This window comes from Pinus tabuliformis, chromosome X (genome assembly GCF_031772625.1).
Source record: "Pinus tabuliformis cultivar Carrire ecotype Pingquan chromosome X, CPIR1, whole genome shotgun sequence".
Classification (NCBI taxonomy): domain Eukaryota; kingdom Viridiplantae; phylum Streptophyta; class Pinopsida; order Pinales; family Pinaceae; genus Pinus; species Pinus tabuliformis.
The window spans coordinates 896,527,847-896,535,282 of NC_142308.1; the positions used below are offsets into that span (position 1 = coordinate 896,527,847).

The 7,436-nt window shown below is 38.4% G+C and overlaps 1 pseudogene; it reads right to left on the minus strand.

The window, feature by feature from the left end:
- Window positions 1–5,559: 5,559 nt before the first annotated feature.
- LOC149142572 (uncharacterized) lies at window positions 5,560–6,273 on the minus strand (annotated as a pseudogene).
- Between the last annotated feature and the right edge of the window lie 1,163 nt (window positions 6,274–7,436).

Genomic DNA, 7,436 nt, shown 5'->3' on the forward strand with positions numbered 1-7,436 from the left:
ACTGACGATCAAAAACAAATATCCTCTACCCCGTATCGATGAACTGTTTGATCAGGTAAAGGGAGCAATAGTTTTCTCAAAGATTGACTTGCGATCAGGATATCACCGAGTCAAGATTAAAGAGGAGGATATAGCTAAGACAACTTTTAGAACACAATATGGCCGTTATGAGTTTGTGGTGCTACCCTTTGGGTTGACCAACACTCCCGCAACTTTTATGTGTCTAATGAACAACGTATTTCACTGGTATTTGGATAAGTTCGTGTTGATTTTCATTGACGATATATTGATTTATTCTCGGACTATGGAGGAGCACCATGAGCACCTTAGGTTAGTATTGCAAACCCTCTGAGAACATCAACTGTACGCTAAGCTTAGCAAATGTGAATTTTACAAAGAGCAAATACAATATTTGGGGCATATAATTACTAAGGAAGGAATCACAGTGGATTCCGAAAAGATAAGGACTATAATGGAATGGTCGGTACCCAAAGACATGGCGAACATCCGATCCTTCATGGGATTAGCAGGCTATTACAGACGGTTTATGGAAGGATTTTCGAGGGTAGCTTATTTCATTACTTCCTTACAGAAAAAGGGAAGGGTCTTTAGGTGGACCCCTGAGTGTCAAAAAAATTTCGAGCAACTTAAATACTTGCTCACCACAACAGCTATTTTAAGCATAGCTGATCCCAACAAAGATTATGTGGTGTGCATGGACACAAGTAAAGAAGGAGTAGGCAGTGTGTTGATGCAGGAAGGGAAGGTAATAGCTTACGAATCAAGAAAATTAAAGGAACATGAGCAGAAATATTTTGTTTACGATTTAGAGTTGGCAGCTGTGATTCACGCCCTGAAAATGTGGCGACATTACCTTATGGGAAGAAAATTTCTATTATTGACAGATCACCACAGCATGACCAATTATTTTAGCCAGCCCACTCTGAACACAAGGCAAGTGCGGTAGGTGGATTTCTTAAGTGTTTTTGATTTTAAGATCAAGCATTTAAAAGGGAAGGAGAATCAGGTGGCAGATGCTTTGAGTCAAAAATTGCAATGCCTATATGAAATTTTATGTAGTAAAGTGGAAAGCCCCTTCGGGGAAATGATAAAAAAGGCAGTCGAACAAGATGTTGTTTATTAGCAAATAAAACAGCAAATGCAGCAACCAAATAGCAAAGAAAAACAACCGAATTACGCATTGGATGATGCTGGAATGTTGTATTATAAAGGAAGGCTGTACGTGACCAATTAGAACAACATTAAAAATCTAATATTGGATGAGTATCATAAGAGTCATTATGCTAAACACCCAGGATATCTAAAGATGGTTATGGCACTTCAAAAAGAATATTATTGGCTCGGAATGAAGAAAGATGTGGCTGGTTATTTGGCACACTATCTAGAATGTCAGCAAATTAAAGCAGAACATCAACATCCTGCGGGTTTATTACAACCATTACCCATTCCGAAATGGAAGTGGGAAACCATCTCTATGGATTTTATAACCGGTTTGCCTAAGTCAAAGAAAAATAATGACTCCATCATGGTGGTGGTGGACAAGCTGAGTAAGTCAGCACATTTTATACCGATACAATCTACCTACAGAGCTGTGCAGATTGCCCACGTGTTCATGCAAAATATATTTAAGCTGCATGGGTTACCAAAGACAATAATTTCAGATCGTGATGTAAAATTTACATCGGTCTTTTGGAAAACATTGTTTGAAGAATTGGGAACTCAGCTGAACTTTAGCATGGCTTATCACCCTCAAACTGACGGGCAAACTGAATGGGTGAACTAGGTGGTGGAAGATATGTTGAGAGCATATGTGATGCAGCAACCAACCAGGTGGGAGGACTATCTACAGTTGGTTGAATTCGTATACAACAATGGCTACCACACATCATTGTTAATGAGCCCTTTTGAAATACAGTATAGGCAGAAGTTCCACACCCCCTCAAGCTGGAGTGGACCAGAAGACAGATTAGTGTTAGGTCCTGAAATGCTTAAGGAAATGGAGGAACTAGTTAAAAGGGTATGATCTAATATTAAGGCATCTCAGGATAGGCAAAAGAGCTTCGCTGACCGGAAAAGGAGGTTTAAGGAGTATCAGGTCGGTGACCATGTGTATGTGAGGATTCGAGAAAAAAAGAGCACATTACAGTGGAGCGGGTGCACTAAGTTGGCACCTCGATACTGTGGACCATTTCAGGTCTTAGCAAGAATTAGGTCGGTGGTCTACCAGCTTGCTCTGCCAAGTCACATACGAGTTCACAATGTCTTTCATGTCTCCATATTAAAAAAATATGTTTATGATCCTAAACATGTGATTAAATGGCAAGATATTCAGGTAAGAATTATCTCCGATAAATCAGTCTAAATGTTTTCTTTTGAAGGAAAACTGACTTAGGATGTTGCATGTTGCAGGTAGAACCGGAAGGAGAAATATGGGTCAAACCGCTGAGCATCCTCGACTGGAGAGAAGTAACGTTGTGGAAGTGGGATATTACCCAAGTTAAAGTGTAGTGGCAGCACTTTGGGCCTGATAAGGCCACTTGGGAAGATGAAGAACTAATGAAAAGGGCTTATCCAGGGCTATTCATAGCTAAAAGACATCAGGACGATGTTTAATCTCAGTTGGGGAAGATGTGATGCCTCGGGATAAAAATGTAAATATTTAATTCACTGTGGTAAATGTAAACTGCACCTGTTATTTTTGTCTATTTAAAAATTTAAATATAATTTGTTTTCAGAATGAGAAAAAGAAAAGTGTTTCCTTAAAAGGAGGAAAATTCTCAAGGAGGAAGTTGTCCTCTTGAGGTGGAAAGATAGTTGCTGTGAAAGCAACCCTAACTACCTCCCCTAACTGGAAAAGTTTCCAGAGAAAAGGAGGGGAGGAGGGAAAAATCTGCGTTGTAGGGACAGGCAGAGGAAAAAGGAAAAAGAATCCAAAAGGAAAGGAATGTGGCTAAGTCTGGTGATGACCAGATAGCCCTGCTTGCTGCACAAGCACTTGCAGAAGACTGCGGTCTAGCAAGAAGCAAGGGGGGAGATTCTGGTCCTGAAGGATGAATCTCATGGTTGTGTGGATTGAAAGACAACAGACCCTGGTTCGGGTGACTATCAGGAACAATTCTTCAGCCGGATTAAAGGACAAGATTTGGGTGACTGTCAGGAACAACTTTTCAGCCGGAGGACACCAAGTACGTAAGAAATCTTTGTGTTGGGATTGTTTAGAAGATGCATAATGTTATTCTCTCTTCTTTGTTTCCTCTTATAATGTGAAAAGGGGGTGGAAGAGAATACTCTTACAGGGAATCAGGAAAGAAAGCTGGGTGAAGGTACAGTTGTCCCCATGAAACCCTAACTGATGCTAGTGTTTAGTAGCTGGTGACAAGGTTTGAATCTTGTTTCTGCCTTTTTTTTTTTTTAAATCTGGAAGCCAAATGTGTGAGTGGACTACTGGGAAATCTTCTCAGAAATTATTGCATTAAAACAAAGAAACTCTCAGGCTCATAATAGAATACAGAGTCTTCAAAAAGATTGTTACTATAGAAAAACTAAATACATTCCATTAACAACAGAAGCACTCTAGGGTTCTTTCTTTATTCTCCTCACATGCTTATCACAAAGAAACGCAGAACAGTATAGCATTTCAAATCACAATCCCCTTAAGCATTCGCAGAATGTAAATAAACATCTAACTTAACAAAAAACTTTGCGTAGCATAGTCGCAATTGCAAGGGTATGAAGAATACATTAACAGAGTGTAGTTGCTCGTACTAGTATGCTGATAAAAACTATAAGGTAAAACCTCTATTATACATGCCGAATGACAATAAGGAAATATTGCAAACCTCTGCCATACGGGAACAAGTGAAACAGGGAGAATGTATAAAAGCATAACCCAGTCTGAAGACAAACTCAGGTGATAATCCTGTAGGTGACATGAACAAAATCTCACAGGGTGAGGAGCCATACATATAATCACTAACAAACAAAAACATAAACCTGTGAAGCATAACCCCTTTATCTTCATGCAACTAGTTTTAAGCCATGCATTCATACAATATGAAAAGTCATGCACAAATGAAAGACATTATGAAACGAAAACCCTGCTGGCAAACTGAGGGATGTTTAGAATCACATTATACATATAAACAGTTATAAAAAGCACTGTCACAGTCTTGAAAATATCATAATTTAACAGCTCAAGAACCTTGACGAGGGTTCATACATTAAGATTATCAAGGATTATAGTGAGGCGCTACAAGGAAAGTGCTCAACCCTTGTCTATAGAACTCAGGTCCTAAAGAAAAAACTAGCAGTTGAAAAAAATGATACATATATAAGCATAATATGCACGAAGTGGAGCATATAAATAAACATAATGTGCATGGCTAGTCTTGAGAACTGAAGGAAGCCATAAAATATGCACCAAGAAATTAACCCGAACGACATTGTTTAATAATGAATCACACAATGAATGTACAAGAGAGCTCGAGGCTCATAAAAATATAGTTAGTTGTTCAAAACCCTTTATGAGGGATGGTTTTCCCAAACCATACTGGAGCTGGCCGAGCTTGCCAGGCCCCAAAATTGGCCAAACTTCTGTGCAATAGGCAAATAAAGCATCCATAAGGGCTGGGCAAGAAGGCCATCACAATTCAAGGAAAAAAAAGTAGAAAACCTCCATTCCACACTATGAAGCCCTTCATTACTTGCAGTAGGATGATTAAGCATCAAATAAAAATGGTAGAGAAACCATGGATACATACCGATCAACCGAGCTCTGATCGGAGGAGACCCGGAAGCTGGGCAGCTACTCCTACGCCCTTGCATAACTTGCTGGAGTAAGAACCATGACCCTCGTCCATAGAAAACAGAGACAAGCCGAGGCATGCTAGGAATTTGGACAAACAGAAATCAAAGATAGGAAAACGTCTAGATAGACAGCGTAGTGAAGTATTTACCTTAAGGCAGTTGCTGTTTAGAAAATAACAGGTCCAAGCCGATCTGGAGCTTGGCAAAGATTCAAGGCCATAGCCATTCATCATCCAGATGAAGTCCTACGTGTGTTCGACACCAAAACAGAGAAGGAAGCTGTAGCAGGGCCGAGAACAATTCTTTTGGAAAACATCAATGGCACGACTAAATGAGATGTGTATCGAGCAAGTCTCGCCCTCGGATGGGCTACCATGGCTCCACTCCATCGATCTAGAGAAGAGCTCGAGGGCGTGGTAGTAGAGGTTTCAATGACCACCCCCCTCATCACGTGATTAAGCCGGCAAAAGTTAATGCCCAGGCCAGGTGTAAGAGCAACGATATCAGCATTAAATCCGACAGATACTCTCTATTCTTTGTGGGATATTTCCCAAATACACACATAAATGACAAAAGATTTTATCCATAGCCAATTCTATTTTGGAGTCTGCGTGTAATTAGCATTAACGTTGAAATGGCTGCGTCCCGCATGCATGCATGGTTATGTTTTATTTAAAAAAAAAAATTAATTTCACATAGTTTAGTTCGAGGGGTCATTACAGAAACACGGTATTACTGATGAAAAAGAACTTCAATCTTACATTTTTACATCACCATTATCAAATCAAAGTAGACAATGTGATCTTTGAACACGTTAATGGAGACTTCAACTCTGGAGTGAGAGAAATTTATTTTCATGGAAGTGATTTTCCCTTCCGATCCTTGAACCACATATGTTTTTCTGCTTAGATAAGGATTGAATGCCACACAGGGAACTTCTTCTTTTCTACTTAAACTAGCATTCATTCTCTCTTTTTTTTGAAAGATCTTTGATTTTTTTGTTGTAGATGGCCAATATAATTAATAGCTACAATCAGATGGTCTGAGTCTCCAGGAACATTTTCCTTGCACAATAAGATATGAAGTTACCCAATCATAAAACTGAAGCAAAGGGGATAAAAAAAGTGAAAAACCATAACAAACACTTTGAAGTTAGATGCCTCTAAAGCATAAAACCCTAGATACCAAGTCCATAAAGTGTACCTAAAGATTTCTTCTAGAAGTAACGCTCTAAGCCTTGAAAAGAGTATTTTCATCTCCCAATCATACTTTGGTTCCACCTTTTATCAGTTGGAGAGGTGTGTGTTAATGTATTCTCATAAGGACCATGAATTGCAACACTAGAATTACAGAATGCCTCATTAAAGAAAGATTATTCAAATGGTCGTGATAATCGATTGGGGTTCTAGAAATGATGAAATTGGAACTTTGGGCATGATGGACATTATATTATGGAGGACCTTCAATGATTTAGCTAATTGATACAAATTTCATCTCGAATCATATCAAGAATATTTGATGGATAATTAAAGCATTTCTTTCTCCGTCATTTCATCTATATTGTCATTCGACCCGTATCATCATTTTAGTTGTATAAGAGGGAATGCCTTATCCCGTACCCTTATAACTTGCTTCTGCACAAAATACTAAATGATCTCTCAAACACATGAATGGTTGGGAATTTATGTTCTCATCATCCTTGGTAAAATAGTGTCCCACGCGGTAAACTCCTTTACCATAGTTTTTAGTTTTTGCCCGATAAACCCAATTTTGGTTTGATAGTACATCCCAATAGCACCTTATTATAAAGGAGACCAACCCCCAACAAAAGCTGAAATGCACCACTTTGGGGAGTTGAGGAGCAATGAGAGAGAGGCCATGCCTAAGGAGAACATGTGAGAGGAGATGGCATAGGAGTATGTTATGAAGATTTTGGATCTGGTTAGAGAATAAAGATAGATGATGGATCAACCTTTTCTCTTTGAGGGGAAGAAAGGGTTTTGTTTTGAGGGTAAAAAAGAAAGTACCATTGTTACAAGAGAGGAACATTGATTCCAATCTGCAAGGAATACTCATATTTAAGGTTAAGCTTTAGATGAATCTTGCAATTTACAAATCATGTGAGAAATGGTAAAGCTAAGAAATCTTTTCCAGTGATATACAGATAGTAGGTCTGTGATCTTCTATAACAAGACTAGGGTTTGATTGCATCTTCGGCTAAACATATTCTCCATCCAACTTCAATGTGTCTACTTCTAAGGCATGGAACTTACTCCAAGAACACCTACAATTATGCTCGTGAACCATGAGTAATCCATTTTGAGTAGCTTAATCTTCTTGTTCAGTCAAGGTAGAAAGGTCACACCATGCAACCTTGACTTCAAATTCTAGTTAATGTTTATTCTGAATCGTTAACCTAAGCATTAAACATTAATAAAAATAAAATGGTATGATGTGATCTATTTAATATGAGAAAAAAGAAAAATTCAAATGATAAAATGATTTATAGAATAAAAAATCCAAAAAAATAAGTAATAATCCTCAAAATTGTGATGGATAGAGGAAGAAAAATGGAGTATGGTTCATAAATAAGTCACAATAAACCACAC